Source organism: Otolemur garnettii, unplaced genomic scaffold, assembly GCF_000181295.1.
Source record: "Otolemur garnettii isolate 467f Iridium unplaced genomic scaffold, OtoGar3 scaffold00001, whole genome shotgun sequence".
Classification (NCBI taxonomy): domain Eukaryota; kingdom Metazoa; phylum Chordata; class Mammalia; order Primates; family Galagidae; genus Otolemur; species Otolemur garnettii.
The window spans coordinates 61,450,275-61,472,391 of NW_003852396.1; the positions used below are offsets into that span (position 1 = coordinate 61,450,275).

Sequence of the window (22,117 nt, forward strand, 5' to 3'; positions counted from 1 at the left end):
CCTCCCTCCCTCCCTCCCTCCTTCTTTCTTTCATCTTTCTTCTTCCTATCATCTATTCATCAATCTCGCAGATTGTTAAATTTGGCAGTAGGGTGAAAAACCTCATACTCCAAAGGAAAAAAAAATTCTAGATGCAATATACCTACCAATGTAGTTTTTATGTGAGGGAGAGGGGTATTGCTTTTGTTTTCCTCCTGGGAGGATCAGCTAAGTCCCAGATAAAGACAAAAAATCTATACCTAACCATTACCTGCTAAGTACCAGACATATCATTACTTTACATACACCAAAAACTCCATAAATAAAGTGGCTTGTGAGAATGAAGGGACATCTGTCCATCCCCCACCCACACCCCACCATGACTCTTCTTGGGAGAGCATTAATGCAGCAGTCTTCCAGTCTAAGATGGACAGAATAAGTGCAGGAAAAAGAATGGAGATGTAACCAGAACTCTTTCAGCTAGAAATTTAAGTGCTTGTAATTAAAGGCAGTTGGGACTGGGCAGGAGAGCTGAGAATCACTTCGCAGTTGCTTTTGAAGTTTATTGCCTCTTGACCACACAACTCTATCCCCTACCTCCCACCCTACTGTCTCAGAGCATCTCAGGCAGAAGTGTGTAAAAAAGGCCAAGTTTGCTAGCCTGGTATCCCAGTGGCAGGGATTCTGGGCCCCAATAGGCAAATACCCTGCAGTGGGCGGAGTGCAGCTACTGCGGCTGCTCCTGATTCATGTCTCCAGCAGAACTCCAGCAGGCCTTCCCTCAGGGCTCTGCTCTCAGATCTGGAGCTGATAAACTAATTGGGGCTAATGTGATAATGGGAATAATGACATTTACTGTTTTTATCAGTCCTAGGGCATACATTTACATTTTAAAAGGGCCCTTGGCAAGTTCACACAGTGGAACTGTAGGGAAGGGTGGGAATATTTAGAGCTGGTGAGGGAGGCAGAGGGGCTTGTCAGAGTTTCCCTGTACTGCACTGCCCAATCCTTCAAGACCAAGAGACAAGGAGCCCTCCCAGGTCCACCCCTGCCCTTCCACCAAGCCTTTCACACTTGCAGAAACTTCTGCATGCGTGTTGCATAAACTAAGAAAACCACCAAGAAAAGACTCACACTATCGCTGGCCTACTGCCTTTTCACAATAACTACATTTTACTTTTTATTCTACTCGTAGTCAGCCTTTGCCCATATGCAGACTTTTTCTTTTTTGCACAAAGAGCTTCTGGGTTTTGATCACAAAATCTTTGTCTCTTTGCCAAAATTCAATTTCTCTGTCCTCTTCCACAAAGGGGAGGCCTGTTAAGTTAAAGGCCTGCTTGGTATCCAGGCACAGTGCCCTGCACCAGTAATACTAGGACTCTGGGAGGCTAAGGCAGGAGGATCGCTTGAGTTCAGGAGTTTGAGATCAGCCTGAGCAAAGTGAAACCCCCATCTCTAAAAATAGCTGGGCACTGTGGCAGGCACCTGCAGTCCCAACTACTCAGGAGGCTGAGGCAAGATGAGCGATTGAGCTCAGGAATTCAAGACCACCCTGAGCAAATGCAAGACCCTGTCTCTACTAAAAATAGAAAAATTAGCTAGGTGTTGTGGTAGGTGCCTATAGTCCTAGCTACTCAGGAGGCTGAGGCAGGAGGATCGCTTGAGGCCAAGAGTTTGCGTTTGCAGTGAGCTAGGCTGATGTCACGGCATTCTACCCAGGGCTTAAAAAAAGAAAAAAAGACAAGAAAAGAAAAGAAAAAAGAAAAAAAGAAAGAAATCTGATTGGACCCTTCATTTGTGTCAGGCTGATGGCCAGGAAGATCTGAGAGAAAGTTAATAGTTAAGGGATGGTATTTTTGCTCGCCAGGAGAAGCCACTCACCTGTATGGGGGGCAGGTAACTTTGTGCCCCACTGAAGCAGGTACAGGTAACTCCCAACTTGCCCGTTGGCCCAGGGAAATGGGGGTTGCGTAGGGATTTAAAATTCGTACATCCTCCCCAACATTCCACTTTCTTTCGGTTTCAGCCTCTTGGTCTTTGTTTCTCTGCTTTCTTTAGGGAGTGTCAAAAAACAGCAAAAAAAAAAAAAAAAAAAAAGATCCCGTAAGTGAGAAGAGGAAGTGAAGGACTAGATAATCCACCAACCGGATAATCAGCCTTTGCATTGTTGAGAGTTGACTGCTTGACCTGAACGTCTCATAATGGACCCAACCTGTTAGGACCCTCCCTTTCAAACCTTCTACCAAGGCTATTAGCTGGGGCTGGAGAGGCAGGCTTTTCAAAGTTCACTGCAACTGCCTCAGGAGAGGCAGTCCGGTGCTGGAGGAGGAGGGCTGAGAGCCTCTGTAGAACCTGCCCCCTGCACAGCCAGGGCAAAGTGGACTGAATACAGACTAGTGAATGAACAGGTGCTCCAGAGGTCCCGCACTCCCCTACACATCATCTCTCCCAGCCTTGAACTTTGCTTTTGCGTCCTCCCTTCCCGATGGTGTCTTTGGGGAGCACAGTGCTTTTCACCTGAAACAGTCTCTGAGCTGAAAAGAACAGTCACCACCAAATCAATTCCTCATCCATTAACAGATTGTCTCTCTGTTCTGGAGACATAGGCGCAACCTGGTTAGACCTGTTTTGTTTGAACACTAACGTGTGAGCTGGCCAAATGCAAATGAGCCAATGTTTGTAATCCTTTATTTTATTAAATGGCCAGGCAGCCAATCAGAAGAGGGGGAAGTGACTTAGGGAATTCCCGGTTGGTGGCTTATTGCTTAACATCCTACAAGAATGATTAAAAATTATTGTCATATGCGTTTGTCTCCACTCTCATGAGGGCTGAGACGTGATAACACCTGAGGCTCCCCATCCCTGGAGGAGCCGGCGTGGTTGCTCTCGGCCGCCTTCTCTCCATTAGCCACAGCGATTGGATTTCCCACCCAGAATCTTTAGGTAAATGAGGTAAGTTCTTAAACCTTCTTTTGAATCTGAAATCCAAACACCTGAGTGGAAAGAGAAGCCTACCTTAAGTCAGAGGGAGGAAAATAAAACAGAGTCTTGGAGGCAGCTGGCAGGAAGTAAAACTGGCTGTACCTGGGCTTACCCAGGTAAGCTTGCTGGGCTTACTTCGCTGGTTCTCAGTAGTATTTTATTTTGGAGGGCAGCTGGGCTACTCTGAACGTTACCTGTTAACTCCCTGCATTGTTTGGACTTCCAGTCGCTATGAATTTAAAAGCGCTCTGGTCTTCTTATATCTTTATGCCAAAATCATTTCCCTGGATTGAATTCTTCTGAAACAAATAGGTAGCTAGAGATAGGTGAGTGCTATAGCTCCACAGAGAACTGGTTGGCTAAATATCTTTTGGGGTTCAGAGTACACAGCCTCGCTTTCTAGAGATGTGTTCTGCTGGTAATTTTTCTGACTCAGGAGCTAGGGAGAAAGGCCGGCTCATTGTCAGTATGATCCAGTGATGGAAAAGGGCTGGAAACAGCAAGGACATATTCACCGACCCTGAGAAAGTGACCAGGGAGGCAAGGCAGACAGGAGTATTGGGGAAACCTGAACACCTAAAAATGAGTTCTCCAGGAAAATAAAATCAATTTTGGCAAAAGAATTCACCATATCTCAGGAGGACAAACTGACCTTTTTTTCCTTTTTGGGATACTGTGGCCAGATTGGCAGCTGTGACTCAGCAGCAACACACACCTTCTAGGACAGGGACTCTTTTGATTTTGTCTGGACACCATGGAGAAGGGTTGGAACAGTGGGGAATGAATCTTGTTAGTAAATGACAGCATTAAGGAGAGAAAGTGACATTTTTTCCATCTGTCTTGGCTGATTTAGCATACACCCAGCATTGTGTGAATGTGTGATGTTGGGATGAAGTATCAGATTTGAAGTCCAAGTTCACAGGTGTCTCTGCTGGTTATTTGCGCTGACCTTAGTACACTGGGAGAAAGTGAGCGAGTGTTTGGATTCTGAAAACTTCCTAATGGAAATGTCTAATTCAGGATTTTGGTTCACGTGGGTGTGAGGATGTGCTCACATAGTCTTTCGAAGTGTAGAAAGGCAATGGAAGATCCCAAATGGCTGCGTGCGAATTCCACCGAGGTCCAGGGAAGAATCCATTTCCAGCAGGAAAGATGAAGGCATATTATTGGGAAGAACTTTATGGTTAAGAGATGTGTCAGAAAGGGCCATTAAGAGCTTTTTAGAATGACTTTAATAGCTATACGCGGAGTTTACACAAGACTCCACTTGTTTTCTGTTTTGTGACTTAAAATTCTAGGACTGCGAAATAACTCATCCGTTCCCTCTTCTTAGAATATGGACTCACGTAGGACCAAGTCATTTCAACAACAGTGGTTGATGGTGCTTAAAAACCATGACAGAACATGAAATAAGAGTCCTTTGGAAGTCAGTAATCACACTTAAGTGAATAATAAATACAATGGAGACTCTCCTTCTGCATGTTTCCAAAATATTTTATGGAGGCATTATAAAAGGAAGTCACTTTGTGGACACAGCTTTGCTGGGAGTTCTCTTACCTGACCATCAGAGATGGCAGCCTTCCTCAGTACCTTTGAAAGGTGGTGTGGCTAGGGCAGTGTATTCGAAAAGGTCTTCTATTCAATTACATCTCTTTTTTTGTGCATTAAAAGTAATTATTTGTCAAACTCAAACAACCTGTTTTGGATTTTTATTTTTAAAAATATTCTAATACATTATGATCTCCCAACGGAAGTGCCTGTGGCCTTTCCCGACCTGTGAGTACCGTAAAGTGCCCCCATGAATTGACCGACTTTACTCTGATCCTCTTTCAATATTTTTCTGACTCTTCAACGGTCTGACACAAAATGGAAACTGAGACGTTCAAAGGTTTCCTGAATTCCATTCAATTAGCTAATTGGAAACTAGAAGGAACTTATATCAGACTTCAGGTGAGAACATGAGCGCATTTGGACAAAGTTCACTTCTAAGGAAGCAGAATTTAGTTTTCTGAAATCTTGCAATGTTTTCTTTCTGCCATATCTCCTCTGACCCCTACCCTACTTGACCTCCACAAATTTGGGGATTTGAGCACTGGCTTGTGATCATTAGATCATGTTGCTTTTCTGATAGCTCAGTGCAAGATTCCCATTTCACCTCGCTGCATCAGGCACAGACATGGGGAGGGGTGGGGGTCATTCAGTCCTTGCTTCCTCCAGATGGAGTCATCTCCATGTCCTTCCAAACAGATGTACTTTTCAAAGACCCCACAGGAATCCTGGGGAGATGGGATGGGATGGATAGCAAGAATACCATGGTAGAATCTGCTAACACACTTGGGAAGCAGTGACTTGGTTTTGAGGGACCAAACACAGAGCTTGAATGTGGTTGTCCTTGACACCATTTTGCTGCTATTTCAGTCCTTTTCTCTTGTTAAGATCCCTCTCTGGTAGAATTGAAGTGTCAGTCATTTCTGTTGTGGGTGGGGCCCTGGTCGGGAGGCGTTGGCTGCATGGCAGGCTTGGTGTGGAGAGACCACGCATTCTCACCCTGCCTTCGTTACTGGGTAACCGAACGCAGCACGGTGGCTTTCAGCTCGGGTAAGCCGAACCTGCAGTGGAGATCACCAGGTGAGAGGCAGGACAGCCTTACCAGGTGCAGGTTTTCTTAGATCTGTTGCTGAATAACTGAAAGGAGGGAGTAGATAATTAATTTTTTTTTTGACATTTTCAGATCTAATTTTTACTTATATGAGTTACATTAATACAATTTGTCCTAAGGCAGTGGTTCTCAACCTTCCTAATGCCGAGGGCCTTCAATATAGTTCCTATGGGTTGAGACCCACAGGTTCTTGAGAACCACTGTCCTAAGGTATGGGCAATTATATACTTATTAGAAATATGTGACTATTGTTACATTTATGTAAATTGGACAGGGTTTTACAAGGCTAGGCCCTTAAGCTATGCAGGAAATAAACCCCACAGTGGGGAGGATATTCCCATTACAGCAGCTAATCTTAGGATGAGACACATTTTCTAGCCAAATGGCACTGATGTTAGGAAGCTAGGATGTGCTGGAGTAGAAATTTCCACAGATCCCTCAGAGTTATTTGCCAAAAACTTCATTGGACTTCAGAGTGGGGGGGGGGAAGAATATTTCTTTAAGAATCTCTCCTGAAGAATTTAAGACTCTAGCGTTTGGGTGATGGGGGCACAGCGTGGGGAAGGTAGTATACGGGACCGTGCTTGCAATGGCAGTTAGGGGACCTGGTTTTCTAGCCCCCAAAGAACAACATGCTCCACCTCTCTGGGCTTTAGTTTTCTCATCTGGACAAAAGGGTTTGAACCCAATCATCTTTGGGATCCATTTCAACCTTCACATTCTGTGGCCATGGGGCCTGGGTTAGGGTGCGTGAGGGGATGGGCATGTCAGCAGGATTAGTTAGCTGAGAATGGGGTGGGAGACACTCTCTAAGGACAAGGCAGGAAAGAAGCCCTCCAGTGGCTTCTTAGGATCTTCAGAATTGGGGCTGAAAGATATACCTAGTGGAGACCCTCAGACCTGACATCTGGAGCCTTCACTAGAGTCTACACCCACGACAGCATCCCCATCTCACCAATTTGTCTCCTGTGTCCCAAACTGGTGGGAGTGTAGAAGTGGGTGAAGAAGACTGTTGTGACCACAGGGAATAGTCGATATACACAAGCAGGTACTTTAATGACACCTTCATAAAACACTCAAGCAGCCTTCTGAAAAGTAAACTTTCCAGCACCCATAGTGTCTGCAGAGCTTGACTGCCTGCCCATGACTTACTGGGCAGATTGGATGGTTGTGGCTCCACTTCTCCAGGAGGAAGACCCTCTGGGGGTCCCTGGTGTTCCCAGAGCACCTCAGCTGTGTGTCCGGAGCAGGCAGAGCTTGCAAGAGGGTCAAGGAGGGTGGCCCATTTAAAGAGGTGCCCAGGGTTTTAATTGACCTTGGTTTAAAAGAGACACCCTGTAAAATACGCCCATGAAAACTGATTTCACTAGCACGTAACCACATTCAGTCTTTGGTTTATTTTATGGGGTTGGGTCCCTTGTTCTGGTTCATAGGATTCGCATTATCTATCCTCCTCCAATCTTCCTGCACACCCTGGCCCTCAGAGCCTCCCTCACTCCTTTGCTCAGAAGCATCTTAATCGTTATGAAGGGTGACTTGCCTATTTGTTTAAAATAGGACCAGCAGAGGTGCATTCAAAACATGTTTTCTGATACAATCAAAGCCAAAAATAAAAAGAAGCCAGAATACCTCGTATAATAGTTTGACTTTTCAGTCTAAAAGACTGGCACATTAACCCTAGTCTTTTAACATAACAACATAATTTTACTTTTTTATGACCTTTTTTTTCCAGGAGCTCTTTCTTTGATGTCATTATAATTACGGTGAACTTAAAATGTCAGAGCTGCGCCTTCCCTATCACCTACTACTGGAGACACACAATAAACAACCTTGGCGACTGGGCCCTTTATTGGCCCTGTTGGGGCTTTGAGAAGTTTTAGTTCTCCTGCCAAATCTTTCTCAGCCTGATGCAAACTTCCCCCCAAAGTCTGTTAAGTCTTTCTTGAAATAGGAAGAGAGGCTTCTACGTTTTGTACATAACAACAGATTTTGAAGAATATGGCCATCTCGTGGAGATTATTCCAGGCTTTCTCTTAGAAACCTTTCAAAAAATTCCCTCAGTAGGGCTGATGATACATTCTGGGGGATGAGGTGAGCGAGGTTTAAAAATGAGAGTAATATTCAGTTTTCTTTCCTTCCTTCCTTCCTTCCTTCCTTCCTTCCTTCTGTTTCTTTTTTCTTTCTCTCTCTCTCTCTCTCTCTTTAAGTCCTGTACCTTGAGAACAATAAATTTATTTGGTGTTTTTTATTTTTTGACTAGGGTTTCACTCTGTTGCCCAGGCTGGAGTTCAGCCCTGTTTTCATGGTGACTACTGACAAGACTTGTTTTATCTTTGCACTGGGCTTGAGATTGGACTCTAAATTCAGCTTCTGCCTCAACTAGGTCTTGAAAATCAGGGTGCTTAGAAAATCGGGGTGCACCTCGCTCACCTTTCAGCCATCTTTTAACTTCTCTAGCTAGAGGACCAGGGGTTGAGGAATGCTGATGAAGGATTCGTTCTGACTACGACCAGGAGGCTGATTTTTTTTTTTTTTTGGTGGCCTGAAAGCCACTGGGAGGTTATACAAAGAGTACTGGACTAAAGTGTTCAAATACCGGGGTTCAAATTTGACTCTCCCACGGGGTGATTGAGTGACTTGGAGTGAGTTATATAAGTTCTAGCATCTGAGTGTTCTCATTTGGAAAACAGAGTTAACAACATCTACTGCACAGGCCTGTTGTGAAGATTAAATTAGGCAAAGAATATGAAAGCACCTGGACAAAAGCTTGTGAGTAAATAATTCGTAATTGTAGAACAGAAGTCGAGGGTAAATCTTCAATTTGAATGTTTTTAGTGAGTCCCTGATGGGTATTAAATTTCAAGGTTTTCTTTTTTCTCTTTGGAAATGATCAATGCTGGTTCTTCACTGTGACGTAGGGTAAGAAATGCAATCGGGTTTTTACTGGGGGAAGATTGGCAGCAGGCAGAAGAACAAAGCATATGAAGGGGGGGCTCCGAATTGAGGCTTGTGTGCACCCACTGCAAACCGCAACACTTGAACGTCCTGGGGAAGACCTGGGGTAGGCACGGCATGTTCCTTTCCTTGTGTCTTGATGTTGGGCCCTCAGAGGAAATTGATTCTCCTCCAGGCCACGTGACTGGCTTTCAGGGGTGGGCAGGCCATTGTCTACTCCTGAAATTCTTTTTTTTTTTTTTGGCGGGGGCTGGGTTTGAACCCACCACCTTCGGCATATGGGACCAGCCCCCTACCCTTTTGAGCCATAGGTGCTGCCCAACTCCTGAAATTCTTGATGATGTCTCCAGATGTCTACTGACCACTGCTGCTGAGACATTAACCTCGGGCATTGTAGAGGCTTTGGGAAAAAATAAAATTCTACTAGCTTATTTTGTCTAGACACTCAGGGTCTGTCTCTTGGTCAATTGTCCAAATGAGGTTTCTGGCCATGCAAAGTGGTTTCTAGAGGCTATTTGAGTCGAACAAGTAGTTCTTGTTGTTAGTAAAACAGCAAGGGTTTCTAACCTGGAGTCCAAAGGTCTCTTGGTGTCCATGGAGAGAATTCAGGGCATCTGTAAACTTAGATGTGAAAAAAGATTACTTCTATTTTCAATAACCTCTAACTAAAATTTAATATTTTCTTTCAACCTGAATACAGGCAAAACTTTGCAGTAGTATTAGGTTGATTTTCTTCACCGAGAAAAATCACAAACATTTTCATGTCGTGTTACATTTGTTACAGATGTGTCAAAATATCAATATTTGACATCTAATCAGACCTGCACCAGATATTTTTATTTGCTGTGTTAACAAAGAAGCACGGGTATTGTTATGGTATCACACATTTGTTTTAAAAAGCATTTTGATAATTATGTTTCAATATAAATTTCCTCTCGAATCTTATATATTTCACTTTGTCATTTAAAACCATTATTTTGAGAAGAGACCCATAGGCCTTGCTGGACTGCAAAATGGGTCCATGGTACAGATAAAAGGTTAAGAACACCTGATCTACAGCATTCTTTTGCGCAGGGCTAATGAAATGACTTTGGAACATCATCAGTGGAGAGGCAGTATCTGCCAAAACAGTGTTCTTCCCACCTCCTCTTCCTGCCTATGAGTAGCCTTGGAGTTGTGCAGGGACTTTGGCATAGTGACAATGATAATAATAATAACTCCTATGGTAATAATAGCTAAATTTGTTGAGTGCTGTCTTGTAAGCCAAGGTGGCTTAGATGGGTGGGTGATGGCATAGTCAGTGTCATGTTTAGTTGAATCTTCCCAACTAACTCAGGAGGTAGTTCATTGAGAACCAACAGCAAAGAGCACTTTCCCTTCCCTCCCCAGTGGTGACAGACCATTGATGCAGGTGAAGGGCAACGTTGGGAGTGGACCCCAAGGAGAGGACTGGTGTTGCAGATGTGCAGCTTGTGTAGTTACACAGGGACCCATGTGTAGAAAGGCTCCATGCTCGGTTGAATGCCCTGCTGCTGCCATCTTGAAATTCTTCCTAAGTTTTGACCAGGGGGCTCTGCATTTTCCTTTTGCACTGAGTCTTGCAAATGACGTAGCCCAGTCCCTCCTCTGGATGTAGTCAAGTAGTTTGAACGTGAGATGCTGCTGCAGAGAGCCCCTTGTTCATTTCTTGAGTGTCTCATCTTTGCCACCTCTGCTAGGAAGATGAAGTCTGTGGTGGTAGGGGGATGAAGGTGTCATTTTTTGAGTTGGTGAGTTTTATAGCTTTGGTTGATCTCCAAAGGTCTCCTTCAAACAACTAGAAGACTGGTTGAGTAGTCCGCTGGAAGGGGGGTTTAATTCCTTGAGCAACCTTTCTGGCAGAGAGTTGCTTGCCTTACTGATGGGGTTTTCATTTTCTGTTTTTCAGAGGGCTTGCTGTGTATACCAGTGAGCTGGAAGAAACAGAATAAAGTCTGTTCTGGAAGGGAAAATTAGATCTGTGCTGAGAGGTTAGTGTTCTTGTAGAAAGGCACTGAAAAGGCTTTTTTGGCCTACTGTCACTTAATTATCATTTGTAGAAAAAGAAAACTCTGCTTCTTCTAAAGAAGAGACCCTCTAATTTGTGAGAATATTCAGATGCCATTTGCTTCTTAAGGTGCAAAGATGATAATGAACTAAGTCTTATGAGGATTTGTCTGTATTTTAGGGATACATTTTAAAAAAACGTTCCAATGTTTGGAACAGGATTGTGGACCTGGTGATGGTGGAAGAAAGGAAGAATTTTGCCAGATCTGTTTCTGAGTGGTGAGATCCAGGCTCCCCCAATGACACACCCGTGGTATCTCTCTCATCAGTGTGATGTCCATAGTGTAAGCAGGCCCCTCGTCAGGACCAATCTCTGATGGCTCAGAGTTCCGGCGCTCTTCCACAGGAGCCCTCATTCCCCCTTCATTTTTGAACACTTTTTTTTTCTTCTTGTTATTGCTGCTCTTTTATCTGGCTAATAAGTAGCAGGTGGTTTCAGGCTGCCAGTCTCAACCCCTGAGTCAATCTGGGGTTTTCAACAGGAGGTCAGACGGAAGTTTTGACAGATAGATTTGAGTGGCTGTGAACTGGTATTTCTGTAGCCTCTGACTGGTGCATGCTCAGGGAGAACTTGTGTATGCAACATTAGGGCCCAAGGATGATCAATGTGTCTCCAATTCCCACTCTGGGGAGAAAGTTCTGAGAACTATACTTAAAGAACCTCCACTTTCAAATTAAAAGTATGATATCTTAAGAGACATCCTCCTCCTCCTTTTTCGAAACACAAGGATCCGTTTTTGGAGCTGCAAAGATGAGTGTTGTTTTTCCCACCCCGCCCCTAATACATTTATTATAATATAGCCAGTGCACTTACTAGCTCTGTATCTAGTTGGGTGAGTTACTCAACTTCTCTGGGCCTTCTCATCTGTGAAATGGGGATAACATTAGTCCTGATGTTTGGTGCTATTACAAGGATTAAATGAGATAATTCATGTCAAGCCCAGCACATTGTAAACACTCCGGAAGTATGAACTATCATCACAGTCATAGGTTTTGTTGTTTTGTAATTACACAGGCTGTGAGATTCCGAATTGGAGGTTGTTGATCTTTCCTTGGCTTGAACCTCCTAGTCTTTTCCTGGGAGGAAATTTGACTCTTCAAATGGTCAAATCCATTGTCTTAGGCCATCTCGACCCCTCCCTGGCTCCACTCCCCACCCCTTGTCTCCCTCCACCCCTGCTACATTCCTGCCCAGTTGGTCTTATTTATTTTTCAGTCAACAAAGGGTGTTGTTAAATCTTTTATTTTTCTGCTGCCCGATTTTGTTCTGAGGCACTCCACTCCCCGCCCTGCTTATGACAGGAATGCTTGGGAGTGCTCAGCCAGCCATATCCCTGCTTTGTTGGAATACCCTGTTCTTAGTGCTTCTTGAGAAACAATAAAGTTTCTGAGGTCTTCCCCATTGCCGTGACTCCCAGCCTCCATTAGGTGATGGTGGTGATGAATGCCCATGGCCCAGAGAGGGCTGGGAAAGGTGGTCATCCTAGGGAGCGTTGTGTGTTGCCCATGACTGTGCTTTCTTCTCCAAAGCTTGAAAAGATATATTGAGAGCTTCCTCTAACTATGCATATTGAAGGCTGGACGATGATGCCATTGCTTAATGAGTGTTGTTCATGACCTCCAGGTGAATGATTTGTTTAGCTCTTTGTGGCCCCTGTTGGCCTTAGCTCATCATATGACATCGACAAACTAATGAGAAATGACAGTGACGATGCTTGGATTAAGGAAGAAATCAGAGCTTCAATATCTCATGCCCTTTCCATTTGGGATCTGGGACCTCAAATCCTTTGATAGGACATAAGGGAGTCTATACAGTTGGCCTTTGAGGTAGGTTTGGCCTCATTTCTGTGACAGTAAAACTATGATCTAGGGATGGGGAGTTTTAAATTATGCTCTCTGTCTGGGGCTGCACATAGGATATTTGCAGGAGAGGCTGGACTGAGATTCGGGTGTGCTAAGCCTCCACTTCAGGAGGCAACCTGTAGGCCACACCTATTCCCTAAAGCATATTGACTTTCGGAAGTCAACCATTTGGAAGAGAGTGAGGGCTGGGTTTCGATCGTATCCCAGCAGCCCTTTCTCTGCCCTTGTTAATCTGATTCATGATCTGAGCCCAGGCTGGCTGGAGTCTGGCCATGTCACTTTGAAGACCTTGGACACCCCTCAGTGCCCTCGCAGAATCAACCAATGGAAAAGTACAATATCTTCTGGCGTTCTGGCCCTGTCGGCTCCCCACTGGCTATCTGATACCTCCTTTTATTCTGAGGGAGGCAAGGGTAGTAGCATCCAAACTGAAAGCTCAGGATTTTCTTTGGGTTTTATACGGAAAACAAATTGGCATGAACGTTCAGTCAAACCAGCTCAGGCTGTTTGGGCAGATGCCTTTCTTTGCTTTTTTCTGTTTATTTTCCAACAAATCAATGCTTAACTGTGTTGTTATCGGAGCAGAGCAACAGGTGCAAAAAAATAACTCTGCTGCCAACTCAAATGAAAAGGTAGGGCTTATACCCTCTGGGAGGTATTCAGAAGATAACAGAAGCCCCTGCCAGCAACTGAATTAACAGCTCTGTTTACGGTGGGTTTTATGTTAACAACCTGCTCCTAACCCTCCACACATAAACACGCCCTTGTCTGGGGGAGAGACGTTCAGCCATGCAGACAACCGACTGCTTTATCCTGCCCTGAGTGGAGGTTGGTTTTGGCTGAGGCCGCTTTGTGAAACTCAGGAGCATTTTCCTGTCTGCCAACTCTGCGTCTTAGTGAGAGTTTTCGGGGAAGGCAAGGGCATAGGGTTGCTGGAGAGAAGAGGATCAGTTCTGCTTTTAAGTCTGGTTGTAATTCTTTTCAAGATCAGTTATTCCCAGATGCCAGAATGGGTTGGGAGGGTCCCTCTGCAGGAGGGGGGATGAGCATGGACGACTTTGCAAGGAGCTACTGTTATTTTGGAAGTGGGATCCTTATTCAGAGTCCCGCTGGGTAGGACAGCATCTGAATCTTCCTAGAAAGGCAGATTCAGACTCAGAGGTCTGGGTTTTCAGTAGCCAAACATTGTTGAATTAAAAAACTTGGCAGTACTGGGCATTAGGACTTAACTTTATTTCAGGTTGGCAAATAATATAGCCCACTGAAGACGTGCACTCCTGGAGGAGGGTGTACAGTTTTGGTAGGAGGTGGGAGCCACAGCTTCAACTGAGGTCTCAAAGGGCTCTGTGCCCTTTTAAGACTCAAAGCTTGCCCTATTCTTAGTTTGTGTATCTGAATGGGATTGACAAAGGTCCAGGGGTTTCTAAGGCAATCTTGTCTTTTGATCAACTTTGGTGCCTGCCTCTGTCAGTATGTGCCGTCTTGTCTGGGTCTGGCACCGAGATCGATAAGGATCGGTGTAATATGTATATTTCGAAATGGCTCCCAGTCAATAAGGTGTGCCTGTAATGGGCCCAGACTTGGCCTCCCAAAACTAAATTATTGGTCATAAAAAAGCTTGAAACTCCAGGAATAATACTTCAGATGTTGCCTCTGGGAATATAAAAAAGGTCTGTTTCAAAGCACGTTAGGAAAATTGTGAAATTACCTATGATGTAATCCCAAGCGAATCAAATACATTCCCCAAGCTTGATTCACATTTTGATTCATTTGTTAAAACACACACACACACACACACACACACACACACACAAATTATTGCCTGTATTATATTTAGTTGCATTTCACATGTGCAAAAATTTTCTTTTCTCCTACTTGGGAGTAGTCCTTTGAAAAAACAGTCATATAGAAACAGGAAGTCAGAAAGCTGTTGCAACATCCTTAGGGCAAATGCTGTGAATTCACCTGCTGGTAACTTCGATTATGGATGGAGAATGGTCTGGATATCACTGTCATCGCAAAAGTAATTAAAAGGCCTAATTGCTTGAGGACCAGAAATGCCCGTGTGGCAGCCGGTTTTGTGGTGCTTTGGGGATGATGTGCTTGAATGAATAAGGGTGCTGAGAAGGCAGACCATGGCCTTGAACTTCAATTCCCTGGAGCCGGGGACAGAGAATGCCGATACATTCCCTGCTCAGATCTGCTCTGTGACCATGGTACTCTCAACGCACCTTCACCCTTGCAGCAGGAGCAAATTATGCCTTTTAGCCTGTGTAAATTCAGGTAAAGCACAAATAATTATGGACCAGTCTATTTCCTGAATATAAAGAAAATAACTGTATTTATTGAGCCATAGGGGTGGTATTTATGTTATATACAGATGTATGTGTATATGCCCATATCTGAATATTTACACACACGTATGCATGTACGTGCATATAATATATGTTTGTCTATAAGCCTGATAAAGGTGTGAGGCAGCAGAAAGCACAGAGAGAATGTTGTAACCATGTGTGGAATGGGAGTTGCATGAGGATGAGTTGAGAGATGATTTCTTCTTTGGCAAAACATCCCCTTCTCAGCAGAGAGTATCTAATTTCCTAGAGTTTACTGTGAGACAGCCTGAGTTTAAATTCTCTTTTTCCTCCAATTCTTGCTAAGCTGTGTGACCTTGAATAAGTTGCCTAACTCCTCTGAGCCCAGATTAGCCATCTATTAAATGACATAATGCGTTTTTAGAGATGTTGGGAGCATCAACTGAGATAATGTGCTTATAATTATGATAGCAGCACAGAGCTGGCACATTCTGAGTGTTCCATAAGTCCTAGTTACTATAGTAAAGTTATTATTATTGTTTTTAGAGCACTCAATTCTGGGTCTCAGTAGTTCTGCAATTGAGCAAAAGAAAGACGTCCTTCCTATTAAGCTGGCCTGAGACTGGCTGTCTTGGTCTGTCCCAGGAGACAGCCAGTCTTCTTAAATGTGTCTTTACATTTAAGAAGAGAGGCCAGGGTGGTGCCTGTGGTTCAAAGGAGTAGGGCGCCGGCCCCATATGCTAGAGGTGGTGGGTTCAAACCCAGCTCCAGCCAAAAAAAAAAAAAAAAAAAAAAAAAAGAAGAGAGGCCAGTGGAGTCTTTGGCCTTTTTAGGAGTCTTGAGGCCCAACAGAGCTTCCTGGATTTGGGAATTTGTAGCTCCAGCTCCCTGCCAGAGTCCCAGGGGTTCTTCCCCTTGCTTTCCCACCCCTGTTAGCTCCAATCCCGGCTCCTCTTCTGTGAGGTAATTGAACATTCCCTGTGCTGAGGGACTGTCAGGATAGAGAAACCCTTTGGCCGTGCTCTGCCAGGATCTCACATGTTAGACCTGCCTCTTTCCGCCACCCCTGCCAACTAGCCATGGTGTGTGGGAGTGAAAACCCTGGGGGAAGCCAGAGCTTCAGGGTGTATGTGCTATCACTCTTAATAGCCTGTGGCAGTGTATCTGGTGAGAGGGAGGGGAGCAGGAAGGGTGGCTTTCAGACCTCTGGGCAAAAACTGTGCCAGAGGGGCCCGGTGAGGCCCACTGTTCATAGTGCAGCTGTAATGATGCATCCACACAGTGTCACCCAGAACGGGGAGCAGGGAAGCAGGACATCTCATGCCACCCAGCTGGAATTAGAGAATATTGTGCAGATGAGAGAGGTTTGAGGCTTCATCTAAAATGAACTTGGTCCTTAATTTCCTCCTTGGAGTTTCCATAAAATAATAACAACAACTATTATTGTTACGAACGCCAGCTGACATTTATCAAGTACTTACAGTGTGTCATGCTTTCCTAAGCTTTTCACAGGTATCACTTCATTTTGTCTTTCAATATTTTTCATGTCACCCCCATTTTATAGATGAAGAAACTGAGGTCTAGAAACATTAAATAACTGGCCAAGCTTGCCCTGTTCATAAATTGGGAAAGCCAGGATTTGAACTATGGCCATCTGACTCCAGAGCCTGAGGCTCCCACACACTACACTATCCAGGCCCTTAGGAGTCTATGTGTACCCCAAGAATGTCCCAAGCCAAGCAGCACAGCTTAAAGAGACCCTACAATAAGAGCTGATATTAATGAGGTACTTGCCACACGTGAGAAAATATGATAAGGCCTTTGCAAACATCCTCACGAACCTGACATCAGCTTTCACTGATGTAAAAAAAACCCTGGGTTTTCTACTTTTTGTTATATGGGGAAACTGAGGCTATAGAGAGGATAGAAATTCCCCCAGGTTGGGTGGCACCTGTGGCTCAAAGAGTAGGATGCTAGCTCCATATACTGAGGGTGGGGGGGTTCAAACCCAGCCCCAGCCAAACTGCAACAAAAAAATAGCCAGGTGTTGTGGCAGGCACTTGTGGTCTCAGCTACTCGGGAGGCTAAGGCAAGAGCATTGCCTAAGCCCAAGAGCTGGAGGTTGCTGTGAGCTGTGACACCACAGCACTCTATCGAGGGCAATAAAGTGAGACAGAGTCTTTAAAAAAAAATAAAAAAGAAATTCCCCCAGGTCATCACAGCCAGCCAAAGGGTGGCAGCAGATTTTCAACCCTTTCTGTTTAGGTCATGAGCCCTTAGTCCGGTCCTCCCTCCCTCCCTCCCTTCCTTCCTTCCCTCCATCCCTCCCTCCTTCCTTTCTTCCTTGGCTGAATTTGAAGGCCCTCACAACTTTCAAAGTGTCCTTTCAACTCAGATTTCAGTGGGATTCAGTCTCTGTGGCTAGGCCTCATCCTCTCCTATGCACAAATGTGCCACTGACTAGCAGCCAAAATAGGAGAGTCTTTTAAACTTCAGGGTCAAGTCGAGGGCTCTGTGCCCCCTCTTTCCGATCTCCTCATTGGCCCCTCCTGTGCATGGTGGTCAGGGTGGCACTGCTCTGGGAGGGAAGCAAGCCTGTGATGAAGCCCTGGAGAGGGAGGGCACAGAGGGTGTGGGCTGTCTCTGTGTCTGGCTGGCACACAAGTGGTCCCATTTCTCAGCAACTCCGAGCTCAGTGGGAGTTCGTTGTGTACCTGAAACCACCCATTTAAAAAGTGAGAAGCAGAGAGCAGCCCATTTGTCTTGCCATGACTCAGACTGTGGCTAATTCGGCACAGAACAGTGGTTTCTCGCTGCCAAACTGAGTTTCATATTGGCCAAACCCTATTGGACCATGACTTTTAGGGGAACTAGTGGAACATCATTTGTAAGGGAGTCGCCACCTAAGGCTAACAGGTCCTGGCAAGAAGCCTGGCTTTGTGTATTTGTGCTTCAGTCTGCTGGGTAGCATGTAGGGTTTCCCAGTTTCAAATACAGAGAAAACTTCTGTCCCCAAGCATTAGTCTTACAGACTTATGCACAAAGGGGCAAATTTGGGGTTAAGAGAAAGTCTGGACAATAAGTGGGTTCACTGAATCAAATACAGTTTTCTCTAGTTGTTCCTACCCATGAAGAGGATAAGAGAATATATACAAAAAACAAAAACAAAAAAACAATCTCTGGGTAATCTACATTTCACTTCACTCTTATGGTTTGAAATAAAATTTACGGTTTTTCTTTGTATATGAGCAGGGTTTTTTTATTCTTTATTTTGAGAGAGAAAAGGTCTCACTGTGGTGCCCAGGGAGAGTGCAGTGACATGATCATAGCTCACTTAACTTCAAACTTCTGGGCTCAAATGATCCTCCTGTTTCAGCCTCCCAAGTAGCTGAGACCACAGGCATTTACCACCATGCCTGGATACTTTTTTAATTCTTGGTAGAGATGGAGTCTCACTATGTTGCTCAGGCTTGAACTTCTAGACTCAAGCAATCCTCCTGCCTCTGCCTCCCAAAGTGCTAGGGTTATAGGCGTGAGCCACAGTGCTTGGTCTTGTATATGTGCAGTTTTTAACCGCCCAAGTAATAATTTATGCTATCTTCCCAGAATACACGCCACCCGGGAAGAAACAAGGGTGACTTCCACTGACTGGGCAGTTACTCCGTGTGTACCAGGCACCGTGCTGCCACTTCTGAGGCCCCCTCGTTTGTTTGATTCTCCAGCAATCCCCTGGGTTGCATGCCTGTTTCCCAGGGGAGGAAATGGCATCTCAGAAAGGCTAAGGGACAGCCTACGCCTGTCATCACAGTAAAAGCAAAGATCAAGTTGTCTCCCTCTACAGGCTTTGCTTTTAACACCCCTGTGTTTCAACCGGGGTGATTTTGCCCTGGTAGACATGGAGCGGGGATGTGCTACTGGCATCTAGAGGCCTGGGATGTAGGCCTCCTACAATGCTCAGGGCAGCCCCCGTAGCACAAAGAATTGTCCAGATTTCATTGTGGGGATGTCGAGAAACTCTGCTTTTAACCATTACCCGGGCAGGCTGAGGGTCACCTTGCCCGCATTGCACCCCTGCTCCCACCTCCCTGGCCAGATAAAGATGGGGAGAGGTAAGTCCTTTTCCAGCTTCTTTCGGACTCGCTGGGTGGACTCTTTCTCACGTAGGCTCTGAATTGAGGACCTAGTCCTGGAAGAAGTAAAATGTGTTATAGGAACACCTTGAGAACTAATGTTTAAAGGAAGGAAAGGAAACTGATTTTTACTGAAGCCAGGCATGCTAGGTGCTGGACAAGACACCTTTCAACCCATTATTTATCCTTTATAACAGCCTTTAGGCTTAGAGAAAATCATTATTGCCCCCTCCACCCTCCCTGACCCTCCCATTTTTAAGCCAGTGAAGAAATTGAGGCTCAGAATGGTTAACCTGCTCAAGGTCACACAGCCGAAACTTGGGGCTTGGATTCTAACCCAGGCCTATCAGATTCCTACGTCTCTATTACTCCACATATTTGATACTTTTTTGTAAAGGAAATAATGAAGCTACACCGAAGGTAAAGTAAGAGCTGGGAGAACATTCACTGAACATATTCATTACTTCTTAATTAAAAGAAACAATTTTTATACCCCAGAAAGCAATTGCTATAAGCCATAGAAAGTCTATATTCATATATGTGGCTGTGAGTGAATTTATAATAAGACTTTTTTTTCTTCTTTACAGTTCTCAAGGCACATTTATTATCCATTATCTAATTCTGTCTCAGTACTCAACAGTCCTATGAGATTGTTGGGGACAAATAAATGTCCTCATCTGACACCTGAAAAACTGGGCCTCAGGGGGGTGTAGGACTTAGCCAAAGGCTTTTCAGCTAAACTAGCCCAGGGCCTTGTGTGACCATGGTGGGGCCAGCTCTCTCCGCAGCTCCCTGTGGGGTTGGACACCTTTGCTCACAGCCAGGTAAGCTGTAGTGAACTCTGACTCACAAATAAGCCACACAAGCGCTTTTATGAGTGATAACCATTTAATGTGCCCTGTAAAAAAGGGCACCTCGGCATGCTGGCTGCCTTCCCTTGAAAGGGGGGGCGCCAGCAGAAAGCCGAGCCGTGCACACACAGGCCAGCTCTGGGGAGGGGGTGGAGGTGACAGGCAGCTGTGACCCTGGAGTCCTGAAGGTCTCTGGGGGGTTGGGAGTAGTTCTGGATGCCTGCAGAAGGTCATGGTGAGAAAGACGTCTGCTCCAAGGAAAGGGGCTTGTGGGCACTCAGTACCTATGGGGAACTGGCCCACTGTGGTTCTGAGACATTTACTGAATTCTTTTTTTGCTACCTGCTAAGTTCTCAGTGTACATGACCTCATTTGATTCTCACAGCCCTTTGAGTTGGAGGCTGTGCCCATTTGTCAGGTGCAGAAAGTGAGGGTCCGAAAGCTTCTGGTGGACAGACCAGGAGTTTTCTCAGGATCTTCCCTATTGAAGCAGGGGACGTGGGACCTGATCCCATCTCTCCTCAGCTCCAAAGCCTGGTGCCCAGCCCCGCGCCACCCTGCTTTTCTGTTTATTGAGAAGCTGTGAACAAAAACCCACAGCTGAGGGAGTGGTTAGAGTTGGCCGAAGCAAGACTCGCCTACCGAAATGACCACTTTGAAACAGTCTCCAGGCAAGTCCTTGTGGAAGAATTTTAGGGGAGCTTTTTCTTGCCTGGCCTCCCCTAGCCTGGAGGGCCAATCCCTCCATGCAAATCCACTGGGGCTCTGAGCTTCAGCCCTCTCAGGGTTAAACAGTAACCTTTCCATGCTTGTGGTTGAGCAAATGCTGGCAAGGAACAAGCCCAGCCTTGAGCAAACAAGAGACTGGGCCCTCCCCCCCCCTTCCCCAGCCACCCCCTCTGGGTACTTGGAGGTTTTCCTTTGCCTTGAAGTCCCCAGTCTGATTTCTTAGCTTTAGGGCAATTGCTCTACAAAGCTGGATGGGAAAATGCCCAGTTACGGAGAAAAAGAAAGAAAAGGTTTGACTCAAGTTGGTTTTCCTTCTCTCAGGGTGAGAATCAAAGAAGTTTCTGGAAAGGAACTTAGGAATCGGTGTAATCATCTTCTTTAAATTTTTGAATGGGGAGACTGGGGCCCTGAACCCGATCATGGGAGGTAGAGAGTTTCCTGGTCGTAACAGCTGACATGCAGCTGTGTTCTGGGGAGAGAAACTCATTTGATCATCAACCAATGTGCAGGCTGTGTGTGTTTAGGTGCATTTTGCATATCAGGAAATTGGGGTTCAGAGAGGTTATGTAACTTGTCTGAGTTAGTAAGTGGGACAGTATGGAAACGACCCCACCTCTTCTGGCTTCAGAGCTCCTCTGGATATGAGTCCAACTCGGCTATCTTCCCCGCCATGATCTCTTCACTATTATTCCTACCCTGTCCTCCCCTCTCCACCTTCTGCTTAAGCTAGATTCAGATCCAGTTATTTACAAAGCAACAGCGATGGTGATGATGACAATCGTCGCATATGTTTTTATCTGGCTTATTTCAACCCTTAATCACGACTCTATCCAGGGACCTAGAATAGCACCCAGCCCCATTTGGGGGCTGATAAATATTTGTTGAATAAATAAATATAGGAACACAATTTTATTCCTTTCTCAGACCCCCTGTGTCCCTTCCTCATGCTGTGCACAGAACCAGAACAGTGGCAGCTAAATTTGAGGAAGGAGTGTCAAGGCCTAGAACTACTCTGGGAGGCCAATTTCAATCCTGGGGACGTTGGTGACACTTGAGAATGCAAGATTTCCACACAACAGGCAGAAAATTTTCCATGACTTTCTCTTATCAAGCTAAATTCCTTTCCCCGCCCCAGCATTTTATAAAGAGCAAGTTACTTTTACAGCCCCTGGGCACTGCCCAATAGCCTTCTAGAAACAGACTGTTCTTCCTTTGAATGATTGAACACACAGCGAGGGCTCTGGTCAGAAATGTGGAGGGTGCCCAGCTTGGGGGCAGGGACGCGACAAAGACTGAACTATTGAAAGGAATATTTCTAAAGGTAAAATGTTTACATTGTTATAAAAAAAAAAATATCCAAATAGGCTCAGAGGAGAAAGCTCGTCTCTTGGACTCTTCCCTGAGAAAATGATCGTGTCCTCCGGGGAAGCCACTCTGAGGCCAGCTTCCAAGTCTTTGAATTCTCCAGGTCGCTAATGGAAGAAAAGCTAGTCATAGCTAGTCAGAGTGGAAAAATTTCATTTTCTTTACCAGAAAGGGGCAGTGTCTGTCAAAGAAACCCATTGATTC

At 45.2% G+C, this 22,117-nt stretch overlaps 1 protein-coding gene across 1 annotated transcript in view; it reads left to right on the forward strand.

Annotated features, from left to right (window-relative positions):
• Positions 1-2,840: 2,840 nt before the first annotated feature.
• The window catches only part of EHF (ETS homologous factor), a 36,097-nt gene continuing 16,820 nt past the window's right edge, over positions 2,841-22,117 (forward strand). The window contains exon 1 of the mRNA XM_003781227.3: positions 2,841-2,931. The gene's annotated coding sequence lies outside the window, so the exon portion shown is untranslated. The remainder of the gene's footprint in view (positions 2,932-22,117) is intronic.